Genomic DNA, 18,851 nt, shown 5'->3' on the forward strand with positions numbered 1-18,851 from the left:
CCTTAACTTTACTTGATTAATTTTAGTTTTTATGGGCTTTGACTCCCCAGAAAGGCAAGCTTTACCACACAAACCCTCTTTTATACATTCAACCCTCATGTATTTCTAGGCGCAAAAAATTACTGCAGATGCAGACTGTAGCCAGAAAATCAGAAGACGCCTACTTCTTGGGAGGAGAGCAATAACCAATCTTGATAAAATAGTGAAGGGTAGAGACATCACACTGGCAATGAAGATCCGCATAGTTAAAGCAATGATATTCCCTGTAGTAACCTACGGATGTGAGAGCTGGACCATAAGGAAGGCTGAGCAACGGAAGACAGATGCTTTTGAACTGTGGTATTGGAGGAAAGTTCTGAGAGTGCCTTGGACCGACAGAAGATCCAACCAGTCCATACTCCAGGAAATAAAGCCCGACTGCTCATTGAAGGGAAGGATATTAAAGGCAAAGATGAAGTACTTTGGCCACATAATGAGAAGACAGGAAAGCTTGGAGAAGACAATGATGTTGGGGAAAATGGAAGGAAAAAGGAATAGGGGCTGACCCGGGGCAAGATGGATGGGTGGTATTCTGACTGGCTTGACTCTGAAGGAGCTGCGAGTGGCCACAGCCGACAGGGAGCTCTGGCATGGGCTGGTCCATGAGGTCAAGAAGAGTTGGAAGCGACTGAACAAATAAACAACATACATTCAACAAAAAACAAAATTCCATGAACTTATTAACTTCTTTCTTTTCTTTACTTACAGGAACTATTTCTTGCAAGCATAAACATGGATGCAATAGCAATCTACTCAAGGAATTCTATTTATCTCAGAGTACTGATGTGGTTCATATAATCTACACATAGTTAAAATGGAATATACCATTTTATTTATTAAAAGTAATGAATTATTGCTTTTCACGCTACCCAGGCCCTCAAATTGCAAAAACGTCCGACAATCTGTTCTATAACATGTATCCCTCTCCTTTTGTTAACTGTATTAAGACTAGCCAAATTCCCTTGAAACTATAACCCATAAAACTAGCTTCAAACTCTAGTTTCACATTCTTAACAAAACAGAATCATGGTGATCTGTAACTCTTGTTCAAACAGCAATGTAACATTTCACAGTCCTAAAAATACTCATAAAAGACTGGAAAGTACTGATGCTACAATAAGGTGAAAAGGGGATAGCACACAATCTCATCATTTCAGTTAAGTGGCCAGAAAAATCATGTGTGTATTAGCTTCCTATATTTATTCTTCTGAAGATCTGTTTTAATTAGTACTTAAACTTACCTCTTACTGAACTATGGCATCTGAGAAACAGAAGTAATGAAGATGGAGAGATGACATTTGACATATCCTTCACCTAGAAAAGGAAGAGAAGAGCTTGAAGAGATGGTAGTTAAGAAGCAAAACCACCATAGATCAAATATTTCCCATCTTCTATTATCACAAAGAACAGCAGCATACAAATAACACAATAAAACAACTTCCAATTCTATACATATTAAACAAAAGGAGATTACAGTGGTGTACAATGTGTCACACTAGTAACACACACACACGTTTACAATGTTATTCCACAATATAAGGAATCTCACTCTATGAATAAAATAAAAACTAGACAGTTGTTCTACTATATTTAAAACTACAACTATATTATGGCTGTAGTTTTACAAGGTCCTTAGCCTTCTCTGCCAAAGAGTCTGCCACCACATCAAACTAAAAATCCCAGAACCCATAGTATTGAGCCATGGCAATTAAAGTGGTGTCAAACCGCATTAATTACAAATTACAGAGGTAAGAAACATTAAATCTATTGTATTTGAAAAAAGGCTTTCTGTCAAATTATTCTACCGAACTGGATTATATGAGTCTACATTGCCATATAATCTGGTTCAAATCAGATAATCTGGATTATCAGATCCGATAATCTGAATTATGTGACAGTGTAGATACAGCCTGAGGCCCCTTCTACACTATCATATAAAATCCAGATTATTTGCTCTGAACTGGATTACATTAGGCCCCTTCTACAATGCCATATAAAATTCATATTACCTGTTTTGAATAAGATTATTTGGTGTGGACTCATATAATCCAGTTCAAAACTGATAATGTGAATTATCTACTTTGATAACCTGGACTATTTGACAGTGTATAGAAGAGTCCCTAGTCTACACTGCCATATAATCCAGTTCAAAGCAGATAATCTGTATTATCTGCTTTGATAATTTGGATGCTAGCATTCTTTATGCTACCATTCTTTAAGCCCTGAACTGGGAAACATCATGGCACATTTTCCTACTGCTAGCTATGAATATCTATGGTAACAACAATGATCACACATATACTACATCAATTGCTTTTAAAGGTACTTCTCTATGAAATGTATCTGTTTCTATGACATTGAAGTAGGTTAAGAAAAGTTAAGATAAAATGAGAACAAATTGTGAGCAAAATTCACTAAGTTGTCAGCCCTTAAATAATGAATTCCAAGATAGCATTGTTCATGTAAAAGAATAACACATCAACAGGCTTGAGGGAATGTCAAAGTTTAAAGAAATGCTAACAAATTATGAGGAAAATATATCATTTGAAGAGAAATTATGAGGAAAATATATCATTTGAAGAGAAGCATCTTTTAAAAACACCACAGTGAGGAGAAAGTATGTTCAGCATGCATGAAATACTAACTGGCTGTTGAAGAGTGATAAAGATCCACAATGGAGCAAGGAAAGGGAGTAAAGCACAGCTGGCCCTACAGATTCTATATCCGCAGATTCAATAGTCCACAGCTAGGGATATACAGGGACCTGATTTGTCCTGAATAGACAATATACTAGTGTAACAGCAGACGCAGCCAAATAAACTATTCAGCTTGGCTCTGTGGTTATTATATCAGTGGCAATTCAGTTTGCTTTCTTTGGGTTGTTCTGAAAAAAGAGCCATAGAGAAAAAAACTGGGATTTGTTCTTCTTGAGAAAACCAGTCAGAGAAAGGAAGTTACTTGCTGCTAAATACAATAAACCAACTTCTAAATAAATTCTATGGATTGTTTACACTGTGGTTCTCATTCAATGGCAAATAGCAATGATGGGATACATAAAGGGTATGGAGAGGACATAGGGGGGTTAACAATTTGAGGCTAGCAATTTAATTTTTTTCATGCGTTTATCTCTAACAATTTTGCTTTAAGTTTTAATATCCTTGCAACTGAAAAATAATATAAACAGTCATCCACACTTGCTGGTGTTAGGGGCACAGAACCTCCATGAAGTGGAAAAACCATGAATGTTTAAAAATCTACTTTTTATTTTATTTTATTGTATCTGAGGCCCATTCCACACACCTGAATAAAATCCCACATTATCTGCTTTGAAATTGAATGTATGGCAATGTCGACTCAGATAACCCAGTTCAAAGCAGATGGGATTTTCTGTCTTGATATTCTGGGTTATATGGGTGTGGAAGGACCCTGAGAGAACACCTCTATAGAAATCTCTAGATTCTCCAATATGACTCTATAGTTACCTTCCAGTAGACAATGACCATAAAGTTTCAATGGATTCAGAGCAATTCCATGTGATATCAAAATTATGGTTAAGCAGATTATATTTGGTAAAATGAACTGAAAGACTATGATTACTTTAAATAAATTGAAATTCAACCAAAAAAGTTTCAATGGAGAACCTAGGCTGGACCTCTATATTCCACGATCTGATCCCAGATTATCTGCTTTGAACTGAATTATGTGAGTCTACACTGCCAGATAATCTGGGATAACCAGATAATCTGGGATCAGATACTGGGATATGGGGCAATGTAGATCCAGTCCTAGAGATTATTTGAAATATATTCTGTCTAGGGATCCCTAAGTCCTTCAGTGTGACACTATCATCAACTTTGGAACTCCCTCCCTAGGGAGATTAGGCTTTCTGTCCACTTTTCACAGAAAATTGAAAACTTAGATGTTTTAGCAAGCATTCAAGAATGATTACCTACATTTATAAATGCCCAGTCCCTAGTTAACCAGATAGGGCGTTGCTCTCTTTACCCCATCCAATTCCATAGTCCTATAGTATGCTGTTGCACTTTCCCTTTGGATAGCAGGGTCATGTGCATTTTAGTAACCTGGTTCCTGGATTTGAGTATTGATTGGATGGAGTTTTAATACTAATTGTCTATACTTTTATGTCTATTTAACTTTGTTTTTAACTGGGCAAATGCTCAATTGATTATGTTTTTATTTTAATTGTGTTTTTGGTTGATGGATTGTTTGTTTATTGTCTTATGAACATTTAGTCCCATGTAAGCCGCTCCGAGTCCCTTCGGGGAGATGGTGGCAGGTATAAAATTAAACATATTATTATTGTTGTTATTATCATCAACAACAACAACAACACCTGGCAGATGCTGACTACAAAGTCACACTAGAAAACCTAAAGATTGCGAGAAAGAAAGGTTGAACTAAATCAGTGACTAATCAAATCTGCAAAAGTCATATCTACAAATGTGAGGGGCTGCTTGTATAGTCACAGAATGTCTATAAATTTATTAATAGTCTTCTCCAAAACAGTGGGCCATCATGCTGGTATTCTGGTTCTTTGGCAAACAATTCAAGCTTTTTTTTTTTCTTTTAGACATGGTAGATGTGCTAGCTGCAACAAAACCATTTTGAATATAGCTACTGAGTAAAATATTATGATTCTCTATATAGATAGCTTGAGAATAACTGGCCTGTTCAACTTCGCTTCTTTTCTTGTATGCATTTTTAGAGTTCCGTGCACGTTGGCTAACAATGAGACTAAAAACATATATGTTTTCATAAAATAGCCATGTAATGTTCTGTATTTAACCCCATTAAGAACAAAAGATCTATAGCTTCCTAAGAGTTTCCTTTGATGTTTTCTAGAAAACAATTATTCTTGTTTATGTTTGTTTTATATAGTGAATTAATACTCTAATGGCCTCTAATGTTATAGCAAAGTACCATCCATTTATAATCATGTAGGTTTACTGTAGAGTTCTTGTAATCATCTCCTACAAAGAAGCTATTAAGAACTGAACCAGTATATTAAAAGAAAACAGGATTCTATGCTGTTGTGCTACTTAATTTTCATGTATAGCAAGGCCCTTAGTGTCAAGCAATGAGAATTAAGGCCTAGAAATCTGCTGCAGTTTGCAAATAGCCTTCTGCAGTATTGTCTCCATTGGATGAGAACACAAAGATTTCTGTACATTTCCTGACAGTTGTCTGTGCTTCCAGAAATACATTTTTTCTATACAGAAACGCATTTATTGTGCAAAAAACCTGCTTTTTAAACAAGCATACATGTGAGTCCTATGCAGAAAAAAATTATATACAGAAATTTATCTTCTTTTCAGAAATACACATTGTTTTCTTTGGAGAAAATATGTTTACTGTGTAAGAATACACTTTTTACTCAGAAAGTGCACTCCCATCTTCTTTATAGGAATACATTTTCTTTGCAGAAACACATTTCTGTGCAGAAAAAATCACATGTATTTTTGTGCAAACCAATACTTTCTGAAGTGCAGATTCTCATAATAGTCTTGCAATAACTGGTATTCTTCCTGATGGGGATTCCCAAGAACCAAGAAACATTTTCTCCCAAATAAGAAAGACTTACTTAGGCGATCCCTCGTTGGACGAGTAAGATGGTCTTCCATCATGGGTTTCCTTGTGGGTCCGCATGTGGCTGTGGAGCCCTATTCTTGCTCTGCATCTTCTTCCGCAGTGAGGGCATTGGTTTCCAGGTGGAAGGCGGTCCCGGTCGGGGTTGGCTTGACGCGCCTTCCTCCTGGCACGTTTCTCTCTTTCACCCTCCACTCGTGCCTCCTCGAATTCTGCAGCACTGCTGGTCACAGCTGACCTCCAGCTGGAGCGCTCAAGGGCCAGGGCCTCCCAGTTCTCAGTGTCTATGCCAGAGTTTTTAAGGTTGGCTTTGAGCCCATCTTTAAATCTCTTTTCCTGTCCACCAACATTCCGTTTTCCGTTCTTGAGTTCGGAGTAGAGCAACTGCTTTGGGAGACGGTGGTCAGGCATCCGGACAACGTGGCCTGTCCAGCGGAGTTGATGTTGGAGGACCATTGCTTCAATGCTGGTGGTCTTTGCTTCCTCCAGCACGCTGACGTTTGTCCGCTTGTCTTCCCAGGAGATTTGCAGGATTTTCCGGAGGCAGCGCTGATGGAATCGTTCCAGGAGCTGCATGTGACGTCTGTAGACAGTCCACGTCTCACAGGCATATAGCAGGGTTGGGAGGACAACAGCTTTATAGACAAGCACCTTAGTATCCCTACGGATGTCCCGGTCCTCAAACACTCTCTGCTTCATTCGGGAAAATGCTGCACTTGCAGAGCTCAGGCGGTGTTGTATTTCGGCGTCGATGTTGACTTTGGTGGAGAGGTGGCTGCCAAGGTAGCGGAAATGGTCGACATTTTCTAATGTTACACCATTAAGCTGTATCTCTGGCATTGGAGAGGGGGCGGCTGGTGACTGCTGGAACAGCACTTTGGTTTTCTCGATGTTCAATGACAGGCCAAGCTTCGTGTATGCTTCTGCAAAGGTGTTGAGAGTGGCTTGTAGATCTTCTTCTGTATGCGCACAGACGACATTGTCATCAGCATACTGGAGTTCTATAACAGATGTTGTTGTGACCTTGGTTTTGGCTTTCAGTCTGCTGAGGTTAAATAGCTTGCCGTCTGTCCGATAGATGATTTCCACTCCGGTGGGAAGCTTCCCATCAACAAGGTGTAGTATCATGGCGATGAAGATGGAGAATAAAGTTGGGGCAATAACACATCCCTGTTTGACACCCGATTCCACCTTAAATGGGTCACTTTGGGAGCCATTGCTGTCCAAGACTGTTGCCATCATGTCATCGTGGAGGAGCCGCAGGATGTTCACAAATTTGCTTGGGCACCCGATTTTTTGGAGGATGGTCCAGAGAGCGCAGCGATTCACTGTGTCAAATGCCTTTGCAAGGTCGATGAATGCCATGTACAGAGGTTGGTTTTGTTCCCTGCATTTTTCTTGGAGCTGTCGTGCAGTGAAGATCATGTCCACAGTTCCTCTGGAGGGGCGGAAGCCGTTCTGGGATTCTGGGAGGGTGTCTTCTGAGAGGGGCAGAAGGCGGTTTGCAAGGATTCTTGCGAGGATTTTTCCAGCAGAGGTTAGAAGGGAGATACCTCGATAGTTTCCGCAGTCTGTTCTTTCCCCTTTTTTGAAGAGGGTGATGATGGTGGCATCCTTGAAGTCTGCTGGGATTTTCTCGGTCACCCACACTTTTTCTATGAGCTGGTGGAGTTGGTGTGTCAGCGCAGGTCCTCCCTCTTTAAAGATTTCAGCAGGGATCCCATCCGGTCCGCTGGCTTTGTTGTTCTTTTGTTGGCTGATGGCATTGCTGACTTCTTCCAAACTAGGCAGTGCTGCAAGCTCATCCCTGGTTTGTTGTTGCGGGATTTGTGAGAGGACCTCTTCGGCCACACTGGAGCTGCGGTTTAGGAGGCTTTGGTAGTGTTCTTTCCAACGTAGTGCAATTGACTTTTGGTCCTTCATGAGTTTGGTTCCGTCTGATGAGCGTAGAGGCTGTATGCCATGGTTTCTTGGCCCATAGATGACCTTTGTGGCTTTGAAAAATCCTTGAGCATTATGGGTATCTGCCAGGTGTTGGATTTCTTCAGCCTTCTTTGTCCACCAGATGTTCTTGAGTTCTCTTGTCCTTCTTTGGACCTCAGCTTTTGCACTGGCGTAGATCTTTTTCTTAGCAGCACAGTTGATGTCTCTCTGCCATGTTTGGAAGGCTTTCCTTTTCTTGTCGATTAGCTGTTGGATCTCGATGTCATTTTCGTCAAACCAGTCTTGATGTTTCTTGGCTTGGTATCCAATAGTTTCTTCGCAGGCTTGGATGATGGAGGTCTTCAGTTTGTTCCAATGTTCCTCAACATTTTCGGGGTGTACTGTGGGTAGATGGTCCTTGAGTGCTGTTTGGAGATGGGCTCGCCTGGAGGGCTCCTGAAGGGCTTGGGTGTTCATTTTGCGCCTTGTCTTTCTTCCTTGGAGTCTGCGCTTGGGGGCGATCTTGATAGCCATCGTGGATCGGATTAGCCTGTGGTCGGTCCAGCAGTCGTCAGCACCTGTCATGGCTCTTGTGAGGAGTACATCACGGCGGTCTCTGGCACGTGTGATTACATAGTCTAAGAGATGCCAATGCTTTGACCGGGGGTGCTTCCATGATGTCTTGAACTTGTTTTTCTGGCGGAAGAGCGTGTTGGTGATGACAAGGTTGTGCTCCGCACATTTGGTGAGAAGCAGGATGCCATTCGAGTTGCTGTTTCCAACCCCGTCTTTTCCTATGGTGCCTGGCCACAGGTCGAAGTCTCGCCCGACTCTTGCATTGAAGTCCCCCAGGAGGATGATTTTGTCCTCCTTAGGTATCCCCGATAGGACGGTGTCCAGCTGACAGTAGAATTTCTCCTTGATGTCTTCATCAGCGTCTAGTGTTGGTGCATAGGCACTTATGATGGTTGCCCGTTGGTTTTTGGCAAGATCGATTCGGAGGGTTGAGAGTCGTTCGTTGATGCCAGTGGGTGCTTCGGACAGATGTTTCATCAGATCATTTCTTATAGCGAAGCCAACTCCGTGCATTCTTTGGTCTTCTTCGGGCAGTCCCTTCCAGAAGAAGGTGTAGCCTCCTTTTTCTTCCTTCAGCTGTCCCTCTCCTGCTCTCCGGGTCTCCTGAAGGGCTGCTATGTCGATGTTGAAACGTCCCAGCTCCCTTGCGATGATGGCAGTTCTGCGTTCGGGGCGTTCACTGCCACTGTTGTCCATCAGTGTCCGTACGTTCCACGTACCGAAGTTCATTTTTCTTTTTTGGCCGCAGGATGGTGACCCCACTGGACGCGGCAGTCCAGTCAGGGATAAGTGAGGCAGACTATGTTTAGGGCACCTTTTCTAGCCCCCTCCCCGTGTGGGGTGAGCAGAGTGGGTCCTAAAAAGGGCTACTCAGTCGCGGATACAGCTGCCGAACTACTCAACTGCCTCGGACCTTGAGGTAGAACGACTGAGTCCGTACCCACCGCCCATGTGCCAGTCTGTGACTAGGGGCTTCCAGATTTCACAGTCCTGCCCCCGTCGCCACTCGCTGATCGCCATGGGACTTTGGTTGCTTGGTTTTTATTTTCTTTGGAAGACGCCTGTGCGTGGGTTTTTTAAATGTGTGGAGGTCAGTGCACAACTGAACAACACACAGTCTTCACAGAGTGAGGTTCCACTGGTGATGTAGTTTAACACAATGACCGTGGCTTCTCAGTCTGTTGCAGCCTTCTTCCGCCTTCGCAGCCGTTGTAACATGTGCCATGTTATCCTCCGCCTGCTCCGCCGTTGAGGTCTTTGGGTCTTCGGACTGTGCTTGGTCTGGGACCTCCCCCGCGGCCACTCCTGGGAGTGCACGACTCCAGTTGTTGTGCCCACAGGTTCATCGGAACACGCAAGCCCCCTCACCACGACAAGGTGACAGTCCATCGAGGGAAAAGGAATATTGCTTGCAGCCCTGTTTGTAATAGTTATGTGTCAAAAGTTTTACTCAAAAAGATTAATGTCTCAATTCCAGGTTGTCCTAATAAAATATGGTCCTTTCTACACTCCCATATAAAATCCAGATTATCTGATTTGATAATCTGGATTATATGGCAGCGTAGAAGGGGCCAATATAACTAAAATCAATGTCTTCTCCAAAAAACAGAGAGGATAAGTGATCAACAACCCACCTCAATCAGAAGCAAACAAATCTAAGAGAGTAGAATACTTGAGAACAGAATACTTAAAGATGAAGTACTTTCTGATTTCCACAGTAATGCTGCTGTCTCACAGTAGAACTTTTAAAGCAATTTTTAAAATTGTGTCCAGAGCGACTTGAGAAACTGCAAGTCGCTTCTGGTGTGAGAAAACTGGCCGTCTGCAAGGACGTTGCCCAGGGGATACCAGGATGTTCTACTATTAGGAGTATACAACAGATTTAAAAGTTGCAGGAAAGTCTGAATTCAGCCCATTTAATGCACTGCAGCAGTGTATCCCAGATCCAGGGCAAAATGCGGAGTGCATTCTAGATACCCACCCTGCTGGAGCACATTATGAAATCCAGAAAGGGGACTGCCTAAAAATGACTCAAGGGCATGGATGGGAGGCAGCAGTCTAACTGACCTCATGGCAGGGGTAATGGATAACCTCCCCTCTTAACTGATGAAGCCTCAAACCAGTTCCAGGCAAGGCAATATAATCACCTACACAGTGAAACCAGTTTCAGCCAAACCGGCTCCAAGTGTCAGTGAAGATGTGCTCACTAATAACAAGCTAAAAGTTGTGGCAACCCACCTAGTTCCCCAGATCACCCTATTTGCATCAGTTGTAGGGCAGAGCTTGAGGATCCCACAGAATGTCCTAAACCAGTGGTTCTCAACCTGTGGGTCCCCACATGTTTTGGCCTTCAACTCCCAGAAGTCCTAACTACTGGTAAACTAGCTGGGATTTCTGGGAGTTGTAGGTCAAAACACCTGAGGACTCACAAGTTGAGAACCACTGTCTTAAACTAACCTATTGCTCTCAGACATGTCAAATCCTAGGTTCTTTCATACTAGACAGTTATAGCATTGTCATTCCACAACTGGTTTGTAGTCCGGTGAGCCATTCAAGCTCTCTGGCTGAGAATTCTAAACACTCCTTCATAAACTACAAATCACAATATTCCATAGGATATTGTCATGGCAGTTAAAATGGAATCAGACATCTCAAAGGAAAAGCTCTTAACATAATCCGCCATTGGCCTGAATTCAAAATACCAGTACTATGTAACATTCCAAATGTGGACCTTACACTATACTGACTCCTATACTACCCCTCACGCCTACTTTAAAGGCCCTAAATTGCCTAATAGGCATTCCATGGTACAATATGAGCAGGCAAGATTGAAGCTCCGACAAACCTCCCTACAGATTTACACAATGAAGCCATCAGTGCTGAGATTCACCAGGGTCCTTTGGAAGTCTCAGCATTCCACCAGTGATGGTGATGGCGAGATGGTTCTCTGATGCTATTTGTTCCCACTGCACCATGGAAAGGCTGTATGATACATCTTTAGGACTTTAAAATAGGGTGGAAGGGGGCTTTGGGTGCTGCTCAAATAGCATATTCCACAATGCTTTTTAAAAGACATGCATTTGTTAGGGACACTTACATGTCTCCTAAACATGTGCAGCTGTCCCTATATGGGTTCTGGCATATTTTATTATAGCATTACATTCGTCTCAGTAACAAATTAACAGATAATATTATTACTTGTAACACATTACAGTGTTCCCTCACTTATCACGGGTGTTGCGTTCCAGGACCACCCGCGATAAGTGAAAATCCATGAAGTAGGGATGCTCGCTTTCTCTCTCTCTCTCAATCTCTCTCTCTCTCTCTTTATACACACTGCCCACCCCCTACCTCCCTCCTGACCCACGCACTCTCTCCTTCACTCACGGCCTTCCTCTTCCAGGCCAGGCTCCTCCAGAGGTGGGGCAGGGCATAAGGGCAGCTGCAGCAGAGGGGTCGCCAAGACAGGGCCATGACAGCCTCGCCCTGCTCCTCGCTCAGGCCTAGCACCACTATGGCAGTAACAGCAGGGAAGCCTGCTCAACCCGGAAGCGGAAGCCCAGGCCTGGGGCGACACATTGGAGCCCAGCAGGAAGGCCTCCTCCTGTTCCTGCTCCTCCTCTTCTCTGAGGTGCCATAGGGAAATGTGGGATGTGCAAGGCATCGTCAGGGAAGGAGGAAGGGAAAAAGGAAGAGGAGGCAGCATCTACACTAGAGAAACAATTGGTATACAGTGTTTCCTCACTACTTGTATATTTTAAATTCTTTTTTTAAAAAAACCGCAAAACAGCAAGTCCGCGGAAAGCGAACCACAAAGTAGCGAGAGAACACTGTATTTCCAAGTTCTCAGCACAGGTAAATGGGCTACTTTTCTCTTCATGCACACCTAAGCATTCACATGCACATAGGATTAAATGTTCTTCAATCTGACTCTAATTGGAAGTCAGGCCTTTTAACTAACGCTTGGCCTATCATTTTTTTGCGATCAGACATGCTACAAGATAACTCCACAGAAACCAGTTTTATCTAATGAATGACATAGGTATTTTCCTGAAATACAGCTCTGTGACACTAGAAAAGCTGCATCTTTTCACAGATGGCTGTTCTAAAACACAAAAATGAGACGTACTATTACACCATCTTTTGTTAATGTTGTGTCAATGTCGCAATGTTGCATGTTGTGTGAGGAGAAAGATATAATATAGATGATATAGAGACAAATTTATATTCATTGCTCCCTTACATCTTACCAAAATCCACATCAGTCAAACTATGAGCGCTTCCAGACAGCACTAAATCACGGGTTTTAAACAGGGGTAAGAAATCCGGGGACTTCAGAAGACGTCCACATACAAACCTGTTGGTCCCGGGATTTCTGCCTCCGTTGTCCAGACTTGATGCTTTGTTGCAAGATTTAGAGGCTACCAAGATAGCCATCACAGGACTTCTGCCAGAAACTTTGGTATTAAAAAAATCCTCAAGATGCAAATATACTGATATGCAGAGAATCACTGCAGTGGATCATTCCAAAACTTTCATTCTTTGTCCTGGCTAGAGAAAATGTGCCCTCCACATGTTTCATGAAGTTTCCGGCACACAAACAAAGATCTTGCCTTCTACTCAAGTGTCACCTTCTTTTTAGGAACCAACCAATCAGGAACAAACATCTAAAACCCAGAAACAAACCCAGATTAAAAAATACTGTGATTTCCGAGTGCAGGGACATACAGACATGTGAAGATCCGCATATTCGAAACCGCAATATTCCCGCACCTGGAATTCTCACATCTTTTGCCTTTTGTAGCTATTACTTCCGTGTTTACAGGGAACGGCATCTGGCCACCCTCATGTTTGCTGTGGAAGATCCTGGGATAAAGGTACTGTCTGGACAGGCCCTATATTACAATGTCAGTACATTGGAGAACAGAAGAATGGTGAATTTATCATAGATAAATATTTCCGATTTGTGTTTTTCATTAAAAAAAATAACATGCACCTACTATCCTTAATTTCAAATAACTAAAACAGCAGACCAGAGTTTGAAAGCCTCTAATCTTCATCTAAAAATATTCATACCTCTAATCTTCATTTTAAAATATTAAAGTGATTAAGCTCAATAATCAAAAAAGACAATGGGTACATACTTTGAGTATTAAAACTCTTTGCCTTTTGCAAAGTGAACAGAGAAAGGCCAGAAGGAAGTCCCTGATTTCCTCTCAATCAAAAGCTGGTTCAAATTGGCTACACAGATGCTCTTGGGAAGATCAAATTTGTATTCTGGCTGAATTCTCTTCCATAAAAATGTTCAACCTAATCTAAAAGTATGTTTTTTGACTGGCTTTCCAAGGAAATGTTTATTAGTCTACGAACAAATCTGTGAGCATCAAAGTTTCCTTTATCCATAGAAATGGGGTTAGTACACAATTTTGCTATGCATTTATGCAAATGATGGTAAACAGAATTATAAAAGACAGATAATAAGCATCAAATGAGGTTATTTTGTTCCCCGCTTTACGTTGTCAGACTTGTGAGCATAGTTTAGTGTTTTCTATTCATGACTTTAGATTATCAAATTACTCCCTGATGATGTCTCAGATGTGCTTTTGTCTGCAAATGAGAAGGAATAAAATACCAAGGCATTAACGTTAAATTACTATCATTAATGGGGTAAATACGAAAATAATTACAGCCTCGTATCATCAATTATTATGTGTTCATTACTGAAGTCCTTATAAAGCTTTCATTTTCTTGTTACAATTATTTTTACTTTGCTTTCTGGCCAGCTATATGATTGCTTCACCAGTCCTTTAAGCAGCACTCAGCAGTTACACAAGCCATTTAATCCTGTTTAAAGCTTCATTTACAAAAAGGAAGGCTTCCGTTCAGATAGTTTCTAACTGCTTGGCCATGTTTTTTTCCACTTCTGTCCTGATGCTCAAAAGCAGCACAGGGACAAAAGGTGCAAGAGAGACATTTGTTGCAGGAGATTATCTCAACCCATCAATGAGATAAAAAGTCTTCCAATCTGGTTTTAGCACTTCTCAGAAGTCGTTCTGCTATTCAAAAAGGAAGTTGCTCCAAATTGCCAATCTATCCTATATTTTTACTGCAATGTTTTATCTTTACGTTGTATCAACAGTTTTGTTAAGATGCCAGGTGTTCTATTTTGTTATCTCTGTCCCTCCAACTTTGCCAAGCTGCAAAAAAGTGAACTCATTCCCATATATACACACATATCTCCTATATATACACACATATCTGCTATATATACATACATATTTTCACTCAATACTCCGTCTCCTTATTGTGCTGACAACAGCTAAAAATAACAGTGTCCCAATTCCTTCTGCGTGAGCCTGTGACCCTTTTCCCTCAGGTTAACTCTTTCATCATTTTGATGGATTCCGGCTGCTTCACTGCCCATTAGGCACCCAGGCAGTTTGCAAACCTCGGGGGTGCACAAAGAAAGAATTAAAAATACAAAAGGGGGGAAGGATGTCCCCTTGTGCCTGATGTCCCAACAAAGCCACATGAACTTGAACCAATACCAAACTTTTAACTGAGCTGCTTTCCAAACTCATCCTGGCTTGCAGTGCATCTGGGGAGTGGGGAGTGAATTTTGAATGGTTTGGATGTCTTTGTGTTCAATGACTTAATGACACAAAGGATTTAACTGTTTCTTTTATTTTGATACTCATATCTTAATGGATTTATTGTTATGTTTATTGCTAGCTGCCCTGAGTCCCTGTATCAAGAGAAAGGTGGGCTAAAAATAAAGGACATAAAATACATAAATTGGAGCATTGTGAAAAAGGCAAAGTAACCAAGAAGCATTATGATACTTGCCGTGAAAGGACCTCAACCTAGCAATACAGGTTGAGCCTCTCTTATCTGGAATCCCAAAATTCTCTAAAATTCAAAACCGTCCACATGGCTGGCCTGGATAATGACACCCTTGTTTACTGATGGTTCACTGTCTCATGTACTATTTCATCCACAAAATTAGTAAAATATTGTATGAAATTACCTTCAAGGAAATATGTATATAGGGTATGTCTAAAATGTAAACAAATTTCATATTTAGACTTGTTTCCCATCTCCAAGATTACATCTTCTTTACGTACATAGATTAAATATAAATATATGCTTACATATGTTTATATTCCATCTCCATTTGCTTCCTGGTGGTTCGATGTGCACAAATATTGTTTTAAACACAATATTGTTTAAAATGCATAAAATTATCTTCAGGCTATGAGTATGAGTGTATATGAAATGCATTAATTTCATAGTTATACATAGATGAAACACTTACAGTCCATCTCCATTATAGATGCAAATAGGTGAAATACTGACACCTTTGCTTTCTGGTAGCTCAATGTGCACAAACTTTTTGTTTCATGCACAAACTTATTGATAGTATTGTGCATATAATTAAGTTATGAGTATCTAGTAAACATAAATGAATTTCATATTTACTCTTAGGTTCCATTGCCAAGACCCCATCTCCATTATGTACATAGATGAAACATAAATATATGTTTATATTCTATCTCCCTTATGTACACAGATTCAAATATGGGTATATATGTTTATATGTTTACATTTTATCTCCATTTTGTACATAGATGAAGCATAAATATGTTTACATGTTTACATTCTATCTCCAGTATGTACACAGAAGAAACATAAATGTTTCTAAGTTTACTTGCATATGTTTGTTTACATTCTCTCTCCATTATGTACATAGATGACACATAACTATATGTATATGTTTACTTGTATATGTTTATATGTTTACATTCTATCTCTATTATGTACATAGATGAAACATAAATGTTTATGTTTACTTGTATGTTTCTATGTTTACATTCTATCTCCATGATGAACATAGATGCAACATAACTATGTTTTTATGTTCACTTATATGTTTATGTTTACATTCTATCCCCATTAAGTACCTAGACGAAACAGAAATATGTGTTTATATGTTTATTTGCATGTTTACATGTTTATATTCTATCTCCCTTATGCACACATATTCAAATATGGGCATATATATGTATATGTTTAGATTCTATCCCCAATATGTACATAGACAAAACATAAATATGTGTATATATGTTTATTTATACGTTTACATGTTTATATTCTATCTCCTTTATGTACACAGATGCAAATATGGGCATAAATGTTTATATGTTTACATTCTATCCCTATTATGTACATAAATGAAACATAAATATGTGTTTAAATGTTTATTTGTATGTTTACATGTTTATATTCTATCTCTTATGTACACAGATGCAAATATGGTCATATATGTTTATGTTTAGTTGCATGTTTACATGTTTATATTCTATCTCCCTTATGTACCCAGATGCAAATATGGGCATATATGTTTATATGCTTACATTCTATCTCCATTATATACATAGATGAAACATGAATATATGTTTAGTGTTTATATTCCATATCCACTATGTACATAGATGAAATATGAATATATGTTTATAGGTTTACTTGTATATGCTTATATGTTTACATTGTCTCCATTATGTACAGAGATGAAACACAAATATGTTTATATGTTTACTTGTATAGGTTTAATTGTTTACCTTCTATCTTCATGTACATAAGTGCAAATATGGGAATCCCAAAATGTTGAAGGGGAGGGTGGGGAGTCTAAAATCCAACACAATTCTGATACTTTCAGACTCCACTAGTCTTGGAGACCTGCCATGAGTAACACCAGATAGAGATAAAGAGATATCTCAACCAGACTCATAAAAGAGGTCTATCTTAAACACTGGGAATTGGCAAATCGAAATAGACACGGGTCTGTCTGAATACTACCCGATTTCTGCGCCTGGCTTCAGACAAACACACAAGCTTAGAAAACTTTTTTCACCCCATTTTCTCTGCTGCTCCAAAAAGGTGCAAAGAGAAGGCGGGAAACAGGGCAAGGATGCCTCTCCTCAACCTGCCGCCCTTCAGGGCTCGGAGGTGCTTTTCCCTGCCTGCTTTCCCCCTCCTTCTACTCCCTCAGAGGCGCAGAAGCCGGTCCCGCTCCTTTGCCTGGACCCTTCTCACCGGAGGAGCCCTTTCCCCGACAAAGCCGGGCTGGCACTGTATCGCGCCTCAACCCCTCAGGAAGGGGAACTCCCCTCGCCGCCGCTTGGACTTAACCCAGCGCGCTTCGGGCCATTCTAGAGCGAGGTCTCTCACGGGGCTGCCACAAAGGGCGCCGGGGCTTTACCTCGGGAGCGGGGGCCTCCTCCTCCTCCTCCTCCTCCTCCTCCTTGATGCCGAGCAGCGCTGGACGCCTCTTTCGCCGCCAAGAAATGACACCGCGGCTCCGAGGAAACCCCGCTGCCGCCGCCGCCCACGTGTCGCCACGCCACGCCCCCTTCCTTCCCTCCCTCAGCAGCGGCAGCCTCCGCGCCCTTCCATGGGGCGCTTGCCTCGGGATGGGAGCAGGGTTTGGACCCAGGAGGGAGAAAGCCACGTGCAGGGCGCGTGCCCCTGACCAGGAGTGTTTGGGATTTCGGAAAGCCTGCCTTGGATCTACGACAGCGTTTCTCAACCTGGGAGTCAGGACCCTGGGGGCGGGGAGGGGGGGTCGTGAGAAGGGTATCAGGGATCGCCAAAGACCATCAGAGCTCCAGCTGTTAGCCCCAGCTTCTCCCAACCTAGCAGTTCGAAAATATTCATAGGTACCGCTTCTGCAGGAATGTAATGGCTCTCCATGCAGTCATGCCAGCCACATGACTTTGGAAGCGTCTAAGAACAACGCCGACTCTTCAGCTTAGAAATAGAGATGAGCATCACCTGCCAGAGTTGGACACGACTAGACTTAATGTCAAGGGGAAGCATTTACTTTTACCTAACTTCTAAGTCAGCATTTCTCAACCTGGGGGATGGGAACTTTGAAGGAGGGTGTCAGAGGGGTCTCCAAAGACCACCAGAGCTCCAACTGTTAGCCCCAGCTTCTCCCAATCTAGCAGTTCGAAGACATTCAAATGTGAGTAGGCCAACAGGTACCGCTTGTGCAGGAAGGTAATGGGTCTCCATGCAGTCATTCCAGCCACATGACTTTGGAGGCATCTAAGAACAATGCCAGCTCTTCAGCTTAGAAATAGAGATGAGCACCACCTGCCAGAGTTGGACACGACTAGACTTAATGTCAAGGGGAAGCATTTACTTTTACCTAACTTCTAAGTCAGCATTTCTCAACCTGGGGGATGGGAACTCTGGAGGGAGGGATCTTAAGGAGGGTGTTAGAGGGGTCGCCAAAGACCACCAGAGCTCCAACTGTTAGCCCCAGCTTCTCTCAACCTATTTGAAAACATGCAAATGTGAGTAGACCAGTTAGGTACCCCTTCTGTAGGATGGCAATGGGTCTCCATGCAGTCATGCCGGCCACATGACTTTGGAGGCATCTAAGAACAATGCCGGCTCTTCAGCTTAGAAATAGAGATGAGCACCATCCATCAGAGTTAGACACAACTAGACTTAATGTCAAGGGGAAGCCTTTACCTTGACCTGACTTTTAAGTCAGGATTTCTCAACCTGGGGGTTGGGAACTTTGGAGGGAGGGTCTTGAGGAGGGTGTCAGAGGGGTCACCAAACACCATCAGAGCTCCAGCTGTTAGCCTCAGCTTCTCCCAACTTAGCAGTTCGAAAACATTCATAGGTACCGCTTC

General features: G+C 41.7%; 1 protein-coding gene across 4 annotated transcripts in view; it reads right to left on the bottom strand.

Moving 5' to 3' along the window:
* The window catches only part of RARB (retinoic acid receptor beta), a 416,875-nt gene extending 399,364 nt beyond the window's left edge, over window positions 1-17,511 (bottom strand). For all 4 annotated transcript variants that reach the window (XM_060781909.2, XM_060781904.2, XM_060781906.2 and 1 more), the window contains exons 1-2: window positions 17,405-17,511; window positions 1,281-1,353 (exon numbers count right to left, since the gene is read on the bottom strand). The gene's annotated coding sequence lies outside the window, so the exon portion shown is untranslated. The remainder of the gene's footprint in view (window positions 1-1,280; window positions 1,354-17,404) is intronic.
* Window positions 17,512-18,851: the final 1,340 nt, after the last annotated feature.

This window comes from Anolis sagrei, chromosome 6 (assembly GCF_037176765.1).
Source record: "Anolis sagrei isolate rAnoSag1 chromosome 6, rAnoSag1.mat, whole genome shotgun sequence".
Classification (NCBI taxonomy): domain Eukaryota; kingdom Metazoa; phylum Chordata; class Lepidosauria; order Squamata; family Dactyloidae; genus Anolis; species Anolis sagrei.